Below are 20061 nucleotides of genomic sequence, written 5' to 3' on the forward strand. Positions count from 1 at the left end.
ACGGGTCCTTCCCCTGATCCTCTAGAAGGGAACACACCCAGCCAACACCTTGGTTTTAGTCCAGTGATGCACGTATTAGACCTCTAACTTACAGAACTGCAAGATAATAAATTTGTGTTGTTTTAAGCCACCAAGTTTGTAGGCAATTTGTTACAACAGCTAACAGAAAACTCACACCATAATTCTGTGAACCTCTAAAGATTAGATTTTTATTCTTAGAAAACTCACAAAAGGTATATATAAAAGAACTCCCTACATGCTATCCATGATATTCCCTAGAAAAGAATTTTTTTAAGATCTGGGAAATTGCCCTGGCCAGGTCGCTCAGTTGGTTGGAGTGTTGTCCCATGCACCAAAATGTTGCAGGTTCAATTACCAGTCAGGGCACATATTGAGGTTGTGAGTTCGATCCCCAGTCAGGGAGCCTGCAGAAGCAGCCAATTGATGTTTCTCTCTCAACCTGATGTTTCTCTCTCTCCACCTCCACCCTCCCTTCTACTCTCTCTAAAAATCAATGGAAAAAAATACCCTTGGGTGAACATTAAAAAACAAAACAAAAACAAGAATTGCTAAATTAGGGATTTTTAAAATATAAAACCATGCATTCTAGGAAATATGCCTGGAGACCCCGCTTGAAATCTGCTCCTCTAGCCCTTCCACTGATTTTAAAAACTTCCGATTCTTTGTGTTATATATCTTTCTGATTCCTAGTATTATACCTCTTTCTCTTTGAAAGAGCTAGAGTGAGTTTTGTTATCTGCAACTAAACCCTGTCAAATATACAGACACATTGGCAAACCATGTAATATTTACAATGGAATCCTGTCGTCAAGGAACCTTTCCTGCCTACTCTGCTTTTAACAATATTATTTTAATACAGATGCCAGTAAAGCATTAATATTTTGAAATTTATGGAAGAGTATTCATTCACATATAATGACAGACTAGTGAATCAAAGACCGAAGATAATGCTGGTGATCCCTTCAATAGCCTTAAATTGCTATTAACTCTTTTCTTGATGAGATAGGATGGTGTATAATAGTAATTTATAATAGATAATTTGCCTACATTTTGTTCCTCATGTAGTTATTATTTGGAGAAAATAGCCTACAATTTGTCAAGAAAGCTAGAATAGATTTTTGAAAGAATCTCCCAGCATGGGTTGGTAGACTGAGATAATAATAACTTAAGGTTTCTTTAATGATGGGTAGACAGCACTTTGAGCTCCTACTGAAGAAATGCTTGCCAATAGTGGTAAATATGGATTTAGAACTGCTAATTGGGACAGAATATGAATAATTCTTTCAAGCTATCTTTTACTATTTTATGTGATTACTCTGGAAATGCAATTGTCAAGGCAAATTTTTTTTCTTATAACTCCCTCCAAACTCTGTCCACTCTCCCAACCACTTTTACTCAAATCTTCATCCAGAGCCAACTAGCAAATTCCAGGACAAGGGGAAAGCACTAATATTAACTCAGACCTCTGATAATTAATTATTATTATTTCTGAGAAGACTCAGAGCCACAGAGAAGAGCCTTCATAATATCACTCTACCTCTTCCCACATCCATGCTGGGCAGGACTTGTGAGAACATCTCAAGTTTTCTGGGTTGTGTGCAGCCCATGGTGGCTCCTTTAATTTGCCATTTCCACTGTTTCAAGAGATCTAGGCACCAAAGAGGGTGTGCCTTTGTGGCCTGGTGATTTCCATGAAAGGAAAAAAGTTTTCATGCATATTGTGTTCCTGGCAAACAAGCACATTTAATATATGCTGATTGAACAAAAATACTCAGTCCTGAACTGCATTCTACAACTGTTCCTTGAACTTCATTCCATCCTGCTATCAGCTATCACAAGCTCTGCTATTTATTCTCCCATTTCTATCTTGATTTCACCTTTGGAATCATGCTCACGTTGTTATTTTTGCCATTCAGCTGCAATTCCGACTCTTTGTGCAGGGATACTGGTTCCAGATCCCTGAACAACCCCCATCTCTTGGTTTGGCCTACTCCTGGACTCTATGCTGGCCCAGGATTGTGAGAACACCCAGCTAGGTTTCACCTGGAAAGGGGTCAGCATCTCTGCAAAGTTCTTGGGGATTGAGATAACTTTCATTTGGGCTACATCATTAAAGAACTTCCAATCTAAAAATAGGAAGTTCCTGCCTGGAGAGTATTATGCTAAGAGAAATAAGCCAGAGAAAGACAAGTATCACATGATCTCACTCATATGGGGAATCTAAAGAACAAAACAAACTGATGAACAAGAGTCATAGAAGCATGGAACAGACTGTTGAATCTCAGAGGAAAGGCAGGGGTGGGTAGGTGGGAAGAGATTAACCAAAGAACTTGTATGCACATATGTATAACCTATGGACATAGACAATAGTGTGGTAAAGGCCTGGGGTTGGGGGCAGGTGTGGGCTAAAAGAGGTCAAAAGGGGGGAAAGGAGATATCTATAATACTTTCAACAATAAATATTTAAATAATAATAATAATAATAGAAAGCCCATTCATCATACCTCCTTGTCATTTGAAGCAGATCCTGAATCATCCACCCACCAGGAAGAAATAAGGAAAAAAACCTAAGTTACCACCCTTAGTCATGTCCACAAATCATATGGAAAAAAAAAAACAGCCTATAGCCAATATAAAGGGAGTACTTGGGGATGAATTCTGATGTTTATATCCACATTATTTTTTTAAAATATATTTTTATTGATTTCAGAGAGGAAGGTAGAGGAAGAGAGAGAGAGAAACATCAATGATGAGAGAGAATCATTGATCAGCTGCCTCCTGCATACCCACACTGGGGATCAAGCCCACAACGCAGGCATGTGCCTTAGCCGGGAATTGAACCATGACCTCCTGGGTTCATAGGTTGACACTCAACCACTGAGCCACACCAGCTGAGCCACATTATTAATCAGTTATTGATCTTATTATAAACTGTTATTGGGTTCAAAAATTAGTAGACTATGAAATCCTTCACTCTCTCCAGGAACTTCTTGTTCTTGAGAAAAATAATTTACTCTGAGGCTGAGGAATGGCAAGCTTGTTGCATTTTGGAATCTGGTTTCGGTGCTCTGAGCTTGACAGTTCATTCTTTAGAAAGGGCTCGGTTCTTATAGCAATAGCTAACTTTTGTATCCACAGCCATTGACTGAGTCCCCTGTCCCCGTCAACCTTCTCACAAATGCACCTTATTACTCAGAAGAATCAGGGGATAAATCAGTCCAAATCTGTCCTCATCACTGCACTTCGCTGGTAACAGGCCAAATATGACATCATCTGTGAGGATCACTCCCTGAATGCTTGCAGATGCACAACAGCACCAAGACTGGATGACAGCTTACCTATTGTAGGCTAGAAGGGACTTGGGGCACATAAGGCTGAAGAATAAGCTCCTCAGCATGTTAGCAAACATCAGCTTAAAAGAGGAATGCTTCTGTGAAAAAGAATTCTTATTTTGAGCGAAAAGCAGAAGCTGCCCAAGAGGGTGTGGGTCAAGGCTGCTTTTGTGGGGCTGGATGAGGCTGAAGCTGGGGATATGGCTGGTTAGGCTGGGGATGAAGGCTGCTTAGTTGAACCAGGAAAGGCAATGGGTATTGGATTCCAGAGTGGGCCAGGCTGGGAGGAGCAAAGTAGGACGTGGTCTAACGGGTCTAAGAAGAGTTGGGTTAAACTGGCCTATGGGAGAATGGAAGAGGCCCGAGGATTTTGCTGATCTCTGTACATCTGGATTCTAGGAGAGGAGAAAATTATAGCTAAGAAATGTGGAGATGAAGTGAGGTAAGGAGAAATCTGATGGAATGGGTGTGAGGGTTATGGGATTGATGGGAAAGAGAAGTAGAAAAGATGTACCAAACAAGTGGCCTAGTCCAAGTTTGAGCTGGAGACTCAGCTGACAGATCTACGACAGAAAGTTAGGGAAGGTATAGGGTTGCCAGCTGTGCAGGAGTTGCTAGGACTCAACACCTGTCTCTAGGACGGGCAAAGACTGAGAGAAAGGAAAACTAAAGAGCAGAAGGTGGAAAATCAGTCTGATTAGAGCTGGGTTAAATATTCTCTTTTGCCAACAACTTGGAAGCACTGGGCCTGTTACTTACTATGTAAGCAAAATTGAACTGAGAAGCCTGACTCCTTTATACTCAATGGCGGTTAATGACTTTAGTAGATTGTAATGAACCATGCATACCAGGAAAGGAAAGGGTTAACTGAGGGTGAAAAAAAGCAGCCTGTGTGGCAGTTTTCAAACAAGAAGGCTGATTTGGCTTGTGTGAAGGCAATGATGCCTGATTTGGAGCTGAGCAATTCATGTCGTACTGTGTTAAAATCCATTCTGGCACGCTGTGATGAATGTGTCGGCTGGCAGCTAAGAACTTGCTGGAATGCAGGAGCCTTTCACCATTTATAATCGACACTTCCCCTTCCAGGAAAGAGCCATTCTCATCTCTGAAGCAATGGACTTATCAATTTGCATAAAATATGCCATTCTCAATGAACACAGATTTATCATCCACCACTTTTCAACTGTCTTTTAAAAAAGCAAATCAGTTAAATGCAATGAGGCATCATCTTTAAATTCAGCTATGCTTGGTAAATCTTTTTAAGAGTGGCAGGGAGTCTTTGCTAGAAGGGGAAAAGGCAGGAATAAAATGATCCTTTTCTATTTCCACGATCTTTGCGTATGTATCTAAGTGGTTAAATCACCAATTAGGTTAGATGCTAATTAAATGTAAAACGGATTACAGGGCTATTCTGATATGCTTGTTAAAGTTGTACGTATTGGTTGCTTATCCTTTACCTAACTCTCATGAGAAAGAATGAAACAACCTATCTGTATACAAAGAAGCCTGCCAACCCCCCAGGACTTACATCAGTTCCCGAACAAAAAAGGAATACCCAGGATCAACAGTCTATTCTCAAATACCGCATATACCACCTGCTCACATTTATCCTGTACCTGCTGCTGTTTATCCAAGAGAAAGCCAAGACTGAAATCCCTTTTGAGGATAAGACTTATGGAAATGCCAGAGAATTAGTCCAAATTTTTAAAAATTTGGTTTCATTTAATCATAACATTCTTCACACTAGATACATCACACAATGAAATTGTAACTCAGTCATATCCCCCTTATACCACATTTTATCAAACTTAGATAAGATAAAGCAATTTTAAAATGGTAACCAGATGCCATCTTGTTTCAGACCATATCATAAGTCAAATTTTAAATGAAACTGGCAAAACCTGGTTGGTTAAATGGCATAGCTAGATTTATTAATATATATATATATATATATATATATATATATATATATATATATATTCCCATCATTGGTAGGGACAAGCACAGTATAATCCATCTCCTCAAGTGTTAATTTTACCAGCAACATTTAAAAAATATATATTTTTATTTACTTCAGAGAGGAAGGGAGAGAAAGAGATAGAAACATCAATGATCAGAGGGAACCATTGATTGGCTGCCTCCTGCGTTAGACGGAGCCCGCAACCCAGGCATGTGCCCTTGACCAGAATCGAACCTGGGACCTTTGGGTCTGCAGGTTGATGCTCAATCCACTGAACCAAACCAGCTAGGGCAACATTTATCAAAATTTAAAAGGTGTGCACTCTTTGACCCAGTAATGCCATTTCCAGGAATATATCCTAAGGAGATCACTAGTAAAGTACATAAAGATGTCATTCAAAGATATTCATCATGGCTTTCTTTGCACAATGAAAAATTGAAAATAATAATTGTCCTCTAATGGGAGACTGATTAAATAAAAACATCAATGCAATATTATGAGTCATCCCAAAACATTATGTATTATATATCTATTGACATAAAAAATCTTCATGTCACATTGCTAAGTAAAAAGAAATGTATAAAAGAGTATTCATGGTATGGTTCTATTTATATAAAACAATGCATGTCTATATTTATGGTGAGATTTCAATTATTCAGAATTCCTTCCTTTTACTTTATATTTTTTTCCGTATTTAAAAATCAGGAGGGGGAAAATCAAGCTATTTTCATCAGAAGAAAAAAAACCAAAATATTACTCTTTATTTCAGTCAGACCAGAATAGTCACCCAGGAAGACAAATGTAGCTGTTGTATTTCTGTACCTTCTGTCGGAAGGAAAACTGTGGATAAACAGACCATGCTACCAAGAGAATTTGAATCAATGGTGTCTAGAATCCAAACCAAAACAGAGGTGAAATACTAAATAAACTAAGGAGGATGCCTTCATCATACATAGTGTTGAAAGAATTAACTCATTGTGCATATGTGCGTGTATTACTATATTTTGTGACTAACAAAAAAATGTGGATTCCAAATGGCAACAAAGAATATAATATAAATACCATTGATTTTTCTTACATAAGTTACCACTCCATAAATTTTCGTGTTAATGGGGAAAAATCTGACCTGAACAGATGGACCTCATACTGTTTTCTAAAACATGAACAGATTTCTGATCTTCTGGACCAGGAAATGAAGTCAGCACTAAAACAATAGACACTATCATCCACCTCCTAAAATTTTAATTTAAGAGGCTGCTAATAAAAGCAACATTTCCCTCTGTAGAAATATAGCACAATGATTATGTTTCTGTCTTAATGGATCGTGCTCTTCATACAGTAACTAAACATAGTGGGATATTTGTAACACCAGAGGTAATGGTTGACTGATTCCCAAACTACACCAATTTTGGAGAACTGTCCTTAGCAGGTGGCTACCTCCACCCTTCATTCTTCAAGTTTCCAGGTTGGAAGGCACAACCCCAAGGGCTGCCATTCTGCCTGGTTAAATCTTCATCTCATTCGCCCAAGGGCCTCATTTCCTTGAGCATCTTCACAAGAGCAGTTTCACAAATAGATGCCCTTGGGCTTGAAGACCCAGTAAAGGGGTCTCTGTCAAGTAATTAGCAGCTTTGAATTTTTTCCCCTGTTCCATCACTGTCTAGCTGTGCAACTAGCCTGAGGCTGTGAGGAGGCTGGTGAGGCCAAAGGACTGGGTATGAGGAGGAGTTGGGGTCAAGGAGGTGGCCCGTGAGTTCAGGATATTGGTTATATAAAAGGAAAATGAGCAAGTAGTTAAATATATTGATAATGGAAGTCATATTTCTCACCATTAGAGAAGGAAGTTACAAATAGAAAAAAGGTGAAGACTAGAATGAACCCTTGTAGTATTAGAGTCGGATTTATTAAATTCATCAATTTTAACATAGAGATTAATTAATATAAAGAGATTTCTATATTTATAGAAATAGAGATGTATGTGTATATGTGTTTGTCAGTTTCCTGATTCTGTCTCCTACAGTGGCTTAAAAATAAGGACACCCAATAGCAATGACCACACCTAGCACCCAGATTTACATTTTCTATTAAAAAGAATCAGGGCTGGTTGGAGAAATAGCTTTTGAAATGACTGAAATGGTTAGGGCAGGAAAAGCACAAGATGAGCCTAAAACATCTTACACTAGAAAGTATTTCAATAAAAATATATCCGTGTCAAAAGCACATGAAAACCAGCTTGAATGGGATTCCAATGGCCAAATTTCAGCATCAAAATCAATAATAATAATAATGGCCTATAATCCATTGAGTAAAACAGAAATCCACAAGTCCATACTGATGTAAAAGAATGAATTAAAAAAAGAGAGCGAGAAAACTCTTCCTTGCAATAGAATACCAATTAGTAAATGTAAAATAAATGTTGAATTTAGAAAAATTGCCATTTGACAGTCATCACATAATAATATATTCAAGCAAAAATCATCATAAAATACGTGACTGAAAGTTTGTTGAAGAACAGAATGTTTACATAGTCTCAAAGTATCTCCCCACAAAATGCTTATTAATTACAAAAGGAAAAATATCTTTACAGTGGAGAAGTTATCACCTTAACCAAGTCATCAAAGTTAACACCAGTAACAAAAGGACAAATCAATAGTGTGTCTTTTAATAAGATAAACTGAGAAGAACACAATATCACTTTTATCGTATTCCTACCAAAAATGTATAATTTGCATCTAATCATGAAGAAACATCAAACAAAATGAGGGACATTCTACAAAATTAATTGCCTGAACTTTAAAAAATGTCAAGGTCACTAAAGAAAAGGAAGGAAGGAAGAACGGTCACAGCCCTGACCTGTATGGTTCAGTTGGTTGAGCACCATCCATACATGGAAAAGTTGCCAATTGAATTCCTGGTTAGGGCACATGCCAGGGTTGCAGATTCCATCCCCAGTAGGGAATATTGCAGGAAGCCCTGACCGAGAATCAAATTCAAAACCTTATGGTGTATGGGACAATGCTCCAACCAACTGAGCCACTTGACCAGGCTGAAAAGTAATTTTTACCCTTCATTAATTTAGGCAAAATTATGATATTGAGACTGTATAAGTCATATATACAAATGTATATCTACTGTTATGTATACACATATATGATATATACACTAGCATGTCTATATTTAATATAGGGTAAATCATATACAATACCTTAATAATATACACAGAATTAAGCACCATGAGAACTGAAAAAGATTTTGGAATTCATCTATTCAATTCCTTTTTAAGTAACTATATCCTCTACAACATTCCCAATAATAGTACAGTTTCTGTTTCAATACCCATGAAAATAGGAAAGTCACTCCTCAAGGCAGCCACCTGGAAGTCATTCTCATGGTTAGAAAATTATTTTTTAACATTGAGTCAAAATTCTCCATATAATTTCCAGAGGCTGTTCTTATGTATTTCCTCTGGAGTCAATAACTAATTCCCTCTTCCATATGACAACATTTCAATATCAGGAACTACTATTTCCTACCCTCCTATCATGAGTTTTTCTTCTCCAGACTGAAAATCTTTTATTTTTTCTATTATTTCATGTATAACTATGGTTTTCAGTCTTCTCACCATCCTTTTTTAATTATTATTATTCTCACCCAAGGATATTTTTCCATTGATTTTTAGAGAGGGTAGGAGAGGGAAAGCCAGAGAGAAACATCAATGTGAGAAACACATCGATTGGTTGCCTCCTGCATGCGCCCTGAACCAGGGCCTGGGCTGGGGAGGAGCCTGCATCTGAGGTACGTGCCCTTGATGGGAATTGAACCCAGGACCCTTTGGTCCACAGGCTGATGCTCTATCCACTGAGCCAAACCAGCTTGGGCTCTTCTCACCATTTTAACCACTCTTTCCTTTCTTTTTTTCCCCCATACAATGTCACTTTATTACTTGGGGAAAATTGGATAACTACTCTTTTCTATAATCTCTCCTATTGAGGAGATCGTATTTCTGAGGTCAGCCTGAGACTACAACAGCTGTTCTGGCAGTCATTTAGTCAATATTTATTGAGTGTCTTTGATGCTAAGACATTATAAGAGATGAGATTAAGACAAACTTTCTTGCGCTGGCCGGGTGCTTAGTTGGTTGGAGTGTCCTCTTGTGTACAAAAAGGTTGCAAGATCAATCCCCAGTCAGGGCACATACCTAGGTTGTGGGTTTGATCCTTAGTTGGGGCCTGTATGGGAGGCAACGGATGGGCCTCTCTCTCTCTCTCTCTCTCTCTCCCCTCTTTCTCTCTAAAAATCAATATCCTTGGGTGAAGATTTAAAAAGAGAGAAACTTACATGTTCATTTGAGAGAAAATATCTATAGTAACATGCCACAAAACAGACGCAAGTGCTATACACATTAAAGGAAGGAAATTATAAAATTAAATATGTTATTTGCTTTAACATCAGAGTACTAAAGAACAAAGCAAAAGTAATGAAAATTCCATACTAAACCTATTTTGCTTGGGGATAGCATGAAAATTGGTAAAAAATGGCACACTATATTTAAGACACATTAAAAGAGAAACTTCCAGATTAGAATTATCACACAGTTTTAGAAGACACAAGGGTTTATATAGTCATTTTACCCTTGAGAGCTCTGACAATAGGATCAATAATCATTTGTCCAGAATAATTTACAAGCAACTTTATAGGGAGGCAAAAAAAAAAAAAAAAAAAAAAAAAAAAAAAAAAGACTATTGGTCTAGTCAAAAAAAAGACTAGACTATTACCAGGCTTATAACAAGTTCTCTAAATGTTATTATTTTACTTAATCCCACAACAACCCCAACAAAGTAGAAACTAACATTACTCAAATAATAATAATAATAATAGCCATAAGTGAAGCTTACTTCGGTGCTTATTATGGCAGCCAGGCTCCAAATCCAGGATGCCATCTTCCAGCCCAATTTGAGGCCATAACTACTTATTACCAAACAAAACGATCTCAGGCAAACTACCACTCACATCCCCACAATCTTCCTGATGAACTATTTGAGAAGCCTCTCACTGAACAATCTGTTCCTCCTCTGAGTTCAAGAACACTTGCTTCGGGGCTCTATTATAGTGCTTGCCACACAGTATCACTGTGAATTGTGTATGTAACACTAACCCTTGATAAAGTGTTACTGTCCCAAGAACAGAGATCGAGCATGTTCTTATCTTCTTGGTATCCCCAGGTCCTAGGACAATGCCAGACTCAACAAATGCTTGGAGAATGAATGAGTCCTGTAGCATAGCTTTGGAGAAAGTCACTCTCTTAACAGGTGACCTCTAATTCCGTGATTCAGAGCTTTGGTTGCCACCATTCTGCAACCTAACTCTTATCTTCTATCTCCTAACTTGAAATTAAGGGAATCCAAGAAGTAATGTGAGTATCTGGCTTTAGTTCATTACCACCATCAGCAGCCTTATTCACCTTTGGGATCCTCACCCTATGTAGAACAATGGCTCATCCAGAGTTACACAGAGACCAGAGGTAAAATAAATGGGAAATTAGACTACCTAATATTTCTACTTTCCTTTATCAAGCTCTTTTTAAAATTTTAAAAAAATATGTTTTTATTTATTTCAGAGAGAGGAGAGGGAGAGATAGAAACATCAATGATGAGAATCACTTATCGGCTACCCTCTACACACCCCTTTACTGGGGTTCGAGCCCACAACCCAGGCATATGCCTTGACCAGGAATCAAACCCTGACTCTTGGTTCATGGGCCAGTGCTCAACCACTGAACCATACCAGCCTGGCTCCTTAATCAAGTTCTTAAAATAAAAGCCAGAGTTCAGTAAAGCTGCTGGTACTTTGGAGTCTTAAATAAAAGGAAAGAGATACAAAGCAAGTGATTTTGGTAAGTCAGGGAATGATTAACAAAACTTGAGTAAAGATGACTGGCATGTGGATTGAGTTCATATATAATTAAAACTGTGAAATAGTGTTAAGTGCACGTAAAATATTATACAGGCCCACTGATCACACATAATTCTACTACAGCAATGACTACAGGAGAAACTAAAGCAAATAAATAGTTTAATGTGTATAATGCTATGTAAGTGCCAAGTTTTGAAATTATATATGTACATTAACATTTATAAGGCAAAATAAAGTTTTTGTCCACAAAGGATAAAAAGCTCTGTGATCTTAGCTCATCTTTGACATTTCCCTACCACATAGAAGGGTATTTCCTGTGTCCAAACTAGAAGGTAGGTAGGTGAAAAGTGACAAAGGAGGAGGTACTGGTGTGATTACCATTCTCCTTCCCATACCCATGCCAGTGGCCAGAAGACAGTGTCAGTGAATATAACAATTTGGTTAGTTGGAGAATCTATTGCTAAGAGCAGAACTGCAGAAAGAAAACCATGTGTGGCGATGGAAAAGAGTACTTTGTCTGATTTTATAATCAAAATAATGCAGGAGAAACATGAGATAAGGATGGAAATATAGCAGTAGCCCATAAGATCCTGGAATTGTGACTTATCAGAGTGTGTAAGAATACCATCCATGGTGCAAGGTGGCCTCAGCAAGGAAGATGAAACATGACTCATTACCAGTGAAATATTTAAAAGTGATCAGGAAAAAAAAAAAGTGGGCCTGGTTAGAATATGATTAATGCCATCACCTTTTTCTCGCCATCAAACTCCAATCCCAAACTGAAAGAGTATTATTTCTACTAGGGTCACCAGGAAGCAGACTTCTTAAACACCTAATAATTGAGGAGGGTTCTAACCTCTATAATAACTGCAAAGTGTCAGGTTGCTAGATAGACAAACAACTGCTGAGATTAGCACCAAAGGGCTATGGGTTCGATTTCTGGTCAGGGCACATATCTAGATTGTGTGTTTGATCCTGGGTTGTTTCTCTGTCTATCTGTCTCTCTCTCAAAAAAAAAATAGAAAACAGAAACAAAAAACATATCCTCAGGTGAAGATTAAAAAATTAAAAAGAATGAAGTGGGAGTAAAAACGTAGAGTTTAAAAGGTAATCTATAATAATAAAAGGGTAATATGCTAATTAGACCAGATGTCCTTCCTGACAAGGGGGGGTGGGAGGAGTCAGCCCAGTCTCAGGTGCCTGGGGGCCGCCCGAAATGAGCTAAGATCTCATTTTCTCTGGGTTTATGCACTTCTCTAGTATCTAAACTTCTTACAATGAACATATTTTGTGGGAGAAAAACCATAGATATCAATGTTTTGATAGATATCTTTGTAACTTTTAAGATGTTCATAAACCATATAACACCAGTATATTTGAAATTGCCAGAATTATAATACATCTCAATCACATTTTCTTCAGATAACTTCCCATAAGATTGTTATCTAGATATTGTTCTGTATTAAAATTTTCATTAATTCTTTTTGTTTAAACTTCCTTTAGGAATATCTACTTTGTATATACCTAATATGTCAATTTTATATCTTTCTAGACTATCTTTGTTTTGGAATGAAAATACTATATGTGTAAATAATTGCTCTGCAAAATATCAAACACTAATCCACAGGCTCTGTGACTTTGGAACAGATGATTATGAAAAGTAATGGTTTTGCAGAGTTCAGAAACAATAGAGGTGTCAAAAAATAATGATGGATTACTAAAAAGCTCTGGAAAAGTGTGTGACTTGTAGTGTGTGATGGCGTTGAACATGGACCAGTGTATTTACATGTGCGCTGTTCTTGTGTATATGTACATACTTTTATCCTACATATGTACAGATGAGATTCATGTTTATGCTCACTATGTGTACTTGCATATAGGTAATCAAGCCTGTTCCGCATACACTTTCTTCATCTACACCCCTAAGGCGACTCACGTTTGCCCGCAGGAAACTAACATCAACCCATCTGCAAAGGGTCGGGCCAGTTCCCTTCTGGCCATTGCCTTGGAGATGGGCTATTTCTGGCAAAAGTGCAGAATAGAACCGGGAGTCCGGCTGAAGCCCGGGAAGCACGCAGACGACGGAGCTTGAGGCACTTCAGCACCACGGACACGGTCAACCCCAATCAAAGTCTCTTCCCGCGGATAGCGCCCCCATCCCCCTCCTAGTGCGTCACTACCTCGTGGCTCTCAATCATCACTCAGAAGCGGGCTGTCCGTCCCCTCGTTGGCAAGCCCGGCCAAAGCTTGGACGGAGATGCAGGTCGGTGCAGCGCCCCCACTCACCCCAACACGCAGTGTCCTTCCTGCTGCCAGCGCAACCCTTCTACCCACACCTCCTCTCAAAAGAGGCCAAACCGGGGCACTTGGCGTAGACACTCTATGGCGCCCGGAGGCGGGTCAGGGAGGGTCGGTGCTTTCCTCCCGGGGTGGGAACCTGTCCTGGGCCTCCGGCCACTCGGCCACAGCCTGTCCCTTCCTCCACTGCCTGCTCACCCTTTTGTTGTTGAAAGATTTCTACAAACCGTTTATTCTCCACGAAAATCTCAATCCATATGGACTGGCGTTCAAGAATCACAGACATTGAGACAAGAGATTAACGGAAAATACTAATTTGGGCCATATTTCTAAAACCATCCAGGATTCTTTAAAAAAAACCCACAAAACTGTATTTGAAATCGAACCTTTGACTCCATAGGGGCTCACCCTTGTTTGAATGGGCTTCTGGGCCCGAGGAAAGCAATCGCCCCTCGCCTTTATCACGGAGGCTGGCAAGGATCCATACACCCGACAGGAAACGGGGGTGCAGGGGTCGTAGTTGATGCTGACTCGACCGACCCGTGCCTGGGTTCTCGCAGAGAGCAGCGCAGGTAGCTGGGGTCTCCGCAGCCCTTCAGACGTGAGCAGAGGGCGGGGCGCTTTGCCCAACCTCAAAACAGGGACTCTTCCCCTATAAGTGCCATGGCTAAAAACGGGTTATGGGGTTCGCCGCACGCTCCCACTTTCCTGTGGGGCTGCCGGGTCAGGGTCCCAGCCGCTGCCCTCCGGCTTTCGGGGCCCGATTACCTGCGTGTCGCGGCGAGGAAGGCGCGTTTGGTACTCCCGCCTGGACTGCCCGCTGCCCCACGCCTCAGCCCGCCGAGTCCGCCGAGCACCGTGCCAAGAAAACCGCGGCCCGGGCAGCTGAGGCTGCCAGGCGGGGCGGGGAGAGGGGCGCCGCCGGTGCGGGCACTGCGCCTGCGCTCTCCGCTGCCCACCTCCCAACCCCCGGTCGGTGCCCACGTGGAAGAAGCCGAGGGGTGCCCGGGATTGGTGCCTGAACTGAGGGACTTCCCCTACCGGCGCCGTGGGATAGTCCAAGGCCCCGGGAAACTGCCTGCCCAGGTCGCTTTAGCCTTTGTCCTTGTAGAGAACGGGTTTGAAGCGATCGCGGATCAACCAGGGTGACCCGGTCTTCAGGAAGGAGGCAGGGTGCAGCCTCAGTCCATTTCCACCTGTCTGTTTGCGTTTAGAAGTTGCAAGTCAATTCCTTGATATTTAAAAAATATGTCTAGCATCAGTACGTTCGTGGTCCAGGAAGGCCTTCCTTTGGGCATCCCCGAGTATATCTGGTATTTTACTAATCAGGTCTCTGAGGGAAGGTCTCTTGACACTGCAGAACTGGGTCCTGGACTCGGGTGTATACCCTATCTCGTGCAGAATGAATATAGTCTCTTGGAAACAGATCTGGGTATCAAAGCAATGGACCAGATGCATCAAGAGGACAGGCAGAAAAGCCATTGCCCTAAGCCAGGCAAGAAAGGGCGAGGCCCGAACCAAGGTGCTAGCTGTGAGAAACGATAGGATGTAACTGCTGATTTTTCTTCTGTCCCCCCAGATCCACTCTTTACCCTGCCCTGTGATTCGGGGCTGACTTTTATGGACTATATAACTCTATGTGCTTTACTTGGTTTGGCCAATGGGCGACAGCTGCAGGAGATCACCGAGCAGAATATTATTCAGGACATCTCCCTACACCCACACTCTGTTAGCAGTGGTTGTATTTTTTTTATCTGAAACCCATTACTCCAATCCTGTGGCCCTCTCTATAGTTCTCTCTTGGTTCTGTTTTTCACTTGCTGCCCTTTCCCCTTTCAGGCCTGGGGCTGGTAATGACTCCCAGGGGTGTCCTTTAACCCGGCTCACACCTTTTTGAATACTCCTTTAAATTCTCAAATATCTGAATATGCCATGCCATCTTTTTCCTATTATCTTTTTTCCTACCATTCCAGGACACTATAATAGATTTTATTTCATTGTGGTTGGGAAGATTCATAAGAAGAAGGGAAAACGTGTAAAAGAAAGATGGGGCTTTTAAAAAGTGATATATCTCCGTGACAGTTCCCTGGGCAGCCATCATGCTAGGTGATCTCCCCACTGGAGGCATCAAAGACAGTTTGAGGAGACTCAAGAATGGTATTCAGACCACTCATAACTAACGTTTTCACAAGAAGGCTGGGGGATCAACTGAGTGTCCAGCATAATAGAACTTTTGGATGCCTCTTGATATGGAAAGGCAATCTAGATCTTTATGGAACAAGTGTTGGTACTCTCCCAACTGCAGCTGGACTGCTTTTGAATGAGTCGATATTCTTAGGACACTTAACAGTCCTAGGCACAGTATCTAAATGTATTTATGAAGGAGCTGCTGAGTGAGGCAATTGTCACTGAGAGTCTCCGGCTGTTTCTGTAGAAAACTCTAAGAATGTTCCCAAAGAGGATGAAAATAAAAGGCAATAGAGCGAGTGACATCATTCAATTGTCCCTAGCACTCATATCAGCTTGGTCTGAATCCAGGACCTGACCATTTCTCTGACTTGCATAAAAACCAAACTGTTATAACTAGTTCAATTCTTCATCCAAACCCCTTCCAAAAAAAACACAAAACAAAACCCCGAGGCACTGTCTTGGCAAAACTTACCCAAAGGGAACTCCGGGAGTAGCTGTTTGCAAACAGAATTAATGTTCAAGCAAACACACTATTTGTGCTGAATATAAATGAAACCAGAACAGAAAATTGACATGTATTTCTAGCCTTTCACCCTTTGGAAGAGGAGAGATGCTTTATTATTCAGAAAGCCTCCTGGGCCTTAACTTTAGTGATCTAGAAAAGGAGTAACGTTACAGAAGCAAAAGGAGCCTCCAAAGGCTAGGCTGACCTGCAAAGCTCAGCTAGATTTTATGTTTCTCTTGAAGGAGTGGGGGAGGAAGAGAGCCAGCAAAGTTTTGAGGATGGGAGTGAGAAAAATAAAGATGTAGAGTGATCTGAGGTTAGGAGAAAAGGCTTCGGGAAGATCAACTGCACCATCAGCTACTTTCTATATCCCTCACAGTGCATGCAGGATGTTCTGGATCCCTTCCATACCATACAAGTGTATGAGTAGAGTCAGAGTTCAACTCAGCCCTCACTCTACCTTATCTTCATGTCACATTGCACTTCCACTCTGCTTTAGTCACCTATGTTGGTGCAGAGCCTTCCCCTCCCACATTTTCAAACAGAGATTGGCATCCACAGCCCCTCTACTGTCAGCTTTCTCCACAGTCTATTTAACAGCATTACTGAGATGTTGCCTGGAAGGTTAAAGTCACTATACAAGAGTCTGCCTCCTTACTCCCGCTGTTTCTTCTCCTTTCTGGACTCAAGTCGAAAATTGGAGTTTGAGCCCGGCCTGTGTGGCTCAGTGGTTGAGTGTTGACCTATGAACCAGGAGGTCACGGTTTGATTCCTGGTCAGGGGCACATGCCTGGGTTGCAGGCTCCATCCCCAGTGTGGGGCGGGCAGGAGGCAGCCGATCAATGATTCTCTCTCATCATTAATGTTTCTATCTCTCTCTCCCTCTCCCTTCCTCTCTGACATCAATTTTTTAAAAAAAAGAAAGAAAGAAAATTAAACTCTTTTTTTTTTTCTCATTACTTTTTTAGGAGTCTTAATCCTCCCCACCATGTAGTTAGTAGATACCTTTGACTGACTAGAGAAGTCATATACATAGAAATGCAAAAGAGATGAGTATGTTGACATGTTATTTTATATTAAGTAAAATGGACTGATTTGGGCAGTAAGGGAATATAATTGTTCATATAACTGCACAGGTTCAGAGGGTCAGGCCAGGCTTTATCCAAATGCTGACATAATGGAATCAGAGCCCAGTTTCTCTCTGTATCTCAAATTCACTATTATTGGCTCCATTCATGGCAGGCTTCTCCCTTTGTGGTGTCAAGATGACTACCAGAGGCTTTGGGACCCACATGCTTTTTTGTTCACATGAAAGGAAAAAGAGCACTTTCCCTCTCCTACTTGTTGAACCAAAGTCCTGAGCTTAAGCTGGTTGGACTTATGTTTTCTAATCCAATCAATGTGGTGATTGGGATGGTGTTTATGAGCTTAAGGTAAATTCCATACGTCATATCATATATCCCATTTCTAAATCAGAAGAGGGGTAGCATCAGGTTTCCTTGAAGCCTATAGACCATTGGAATAAACATTAGATACCATTACCAAAAAAAGGGGGAAATGTGTGTTCAGTGGTCAAGTAGAGCAATGTCCACTACCTCCAATGTCTACCAGATCTGATTTGACTTACTGCTCAAGCATTTGTTGAACTAAATGCTGAAACAAGCAAAAAAGAAACAACTTAATCTTAGCAACTTTTCCCCATACTGCTCCCGATTCTTGCTCTGGGAAATATCTTCTTAAGTAATATCCTAGTGTCTGCACTTGATACACCAAAATCCTCCTGTATTCTGGGAGTCCTAGGCCATTTCTTTCATCAGTCTCTGTCCTTCCCCTAGGACTTGGTCTGAACCCTGGTCCCTTGTCAGGAACTGTGCTTAGCACTACCTGCTATGTAGGCAGGCTGCTAGTCTTCAAGTCCATGGCTCCTTAGAGATCATTAAAGTGGTTTGTAAACCACTTTATAGATGAATCAGAGTTTGCACTAATTTTTATCACATTGATTACTATTACATATAATAATACTAGAGGCCTGGTGCACAAATTCATGCACCAGTGGTGTCCCTCAGCCTGGCCTGCGGGATCGGGCTGAAACTGGCTCTCCAACATCCCCCGAGGGGTACCGGATTGCAAGAAGACGCAGGCCAGGCCGAGGGACCCTACTGGTGCACGATCAGGGCAGGGAGGGATGCAGGAGGTTGGCCAGCCAGGGAGGGACCAGAAGAGGGCTCCAGGGCATATCCAGCCCTTCTCACTCAGTCCTGATTGGCCAGATCCCAGCAGTAAACTGATCTACCGGGGTCAGTACACATCATAGCAAGTGGTCAACCGGTCGACTGTCTGTCCCCTGGTGATCAGTGCACGTCATAGTGAGCGGTTGAGCGGCCTTAGCATACATTAGCATATTATGCTTTGATTGGTTGAACGGACAACCGGACACTTAGCATATTAGGCGTTTATTATATAGGATATGTAATATACCAGTGTCTCTGCTTAGCTATGACTGTCAAAATACTCACAAACAAAAGGAGAAGGGGGTCACCAGGGCTAGGCCCAGTAGAAGTACTGGGGTTAGAGGTGGCTCACTCCAGCTTCCTACCTTTGCCCATCAGCTGCTTCACTATATCACCCCTCTGTACCCTCTGTAAACACAGGCAAAGAACAACAGCCAGCCTGTTACTAAATTTCCTATATGCAAAATAAGCTCTCTCTTTTTTCTCCATTAATCCTCAAGACTTTTACATTTAAAAACTTGAGATGTGGTTTCTCATGCTGGGTATTTAATATTAGATGTAATAATCATCAACGTGATAAAAATTACAACACACTGCTTCAGCTGTAAGATGGTTTATGAACCACTTTAATGATCTTTAAGGAGATGTGGACATGCAGATTGGCAGCCTGCCCACACAGCAGGTGGTATTGGGCACAGGCTGCTGACTAGGGATGGAGTTCTATTGTTAGTTCTGCTGTTGTGCAGCTATGTGACCTTGAGCAAATCAACTAACCCCTCAGGACCTACCAGTTTCTCAACTCTAAAGTAGCCAGGTTAAACTCAGTATTTTCTAAGTTCTTTTCATCTTCAGCATTCTCAGATGTTCTAAAAAATCAGTTTTGTTTCTAACAGTTGATGGATAAGAAGTTATCGGGGAAGAGTTACCTTTTCTAGAGCAGGGAAGATGACCAAGAGATACTCATTCAGGTTGAATGAGGTGAAAGAAGATGTGAAGTGTAGACAAAACCCTGCAGAATGAGCAGTATTGTAGAGGATAAGATGCAGCAGTGGGTCATGAGCCTCCTCTCCAGTGAGCCTTAAATAGTACATGTATAGCCTCAGGAGGTGTGGGGACTGGCTTGCAAGAATACCCATAGTCTCTGGCCTGAGAAGAAGTTGAATTTTCTAGGTTCACAGGATTTTATTCTTCTGAAGCTCCTCTAAGGGCCTAAGCCTCTCCCTCACCACCTCTGTTTCGTAAAGGAGGGACCTGACTAAGGTGGAGCATCCAAGGTTTTGTCCTATGATGCCTAAATTAAAATAACAAATAGAAAGCACAAATTAATCTCCACTCTCTCTCTCTCAAAATCTCACTAAAAACAACTAGGAAGAAAAAAATTAAGGACAGAAATGCACAAGGGCAAAAAGAAGAGGAGACAGCTAAATTTTGAAAGTTAGAAAATGCCTGGACAAGTTTAACTGGCTTAGCAGATCCTAGTAAACTGAATCCTAAGTCAGTAATAGTGAAAGATGTCAAGCAACTTGATTCACACTGCAAAACCCAATGGTCTCTTGAATCGGCAGCGTTAGGTACCTCTGGAAGTGGGTCCAAAATAAGGGTTTGAGATAA

At 41.0% G+C, this 20061-nt stretch overlaps 1 protein-coding gene across 2 annotated transcripts in view; it reads right to left on the reverse strand.

Moving 5' to 3' along the window:
- SLC35G2 (solute carrier family 35 member G2) overlaps nt 1-20061 on the reverse strand; it is a 54902-nt gene that overhangs the window by 15091 nt on the left and 19750 nt on the right. Inside the window, exon 1 of one of the 2 annotated variants that reach the window (XM_036332479.1) lies at nt 14293-14431. The exons of the other annotated variant lie outside the window; for it this stretch is intronic. The gene's annotated coding sequence lies outside the window, so the exon portion shown is untranslated. Of the gene's footprint in view, nt 1-14292; nt 14432-20061 lie in introns of those variants that run through there. 2 annotated transcript variants of the gene reach the window in all.

Source organism: Myotis myotis, unplaced genomic scaffold (assembly GCF_014108235.1).
Source record: "Myotis myotis isolate mMyoMyo1 unplaced genomic scaffold, mMyoMyo1.p scaffold_m19_p_13, whole genome shotgun sequence".
NCBI lineage: Eukaryota > Metazoa > Chordata > Mammalia > Chiroptera > Vespertilionidae > Myotis > Myotis myotis.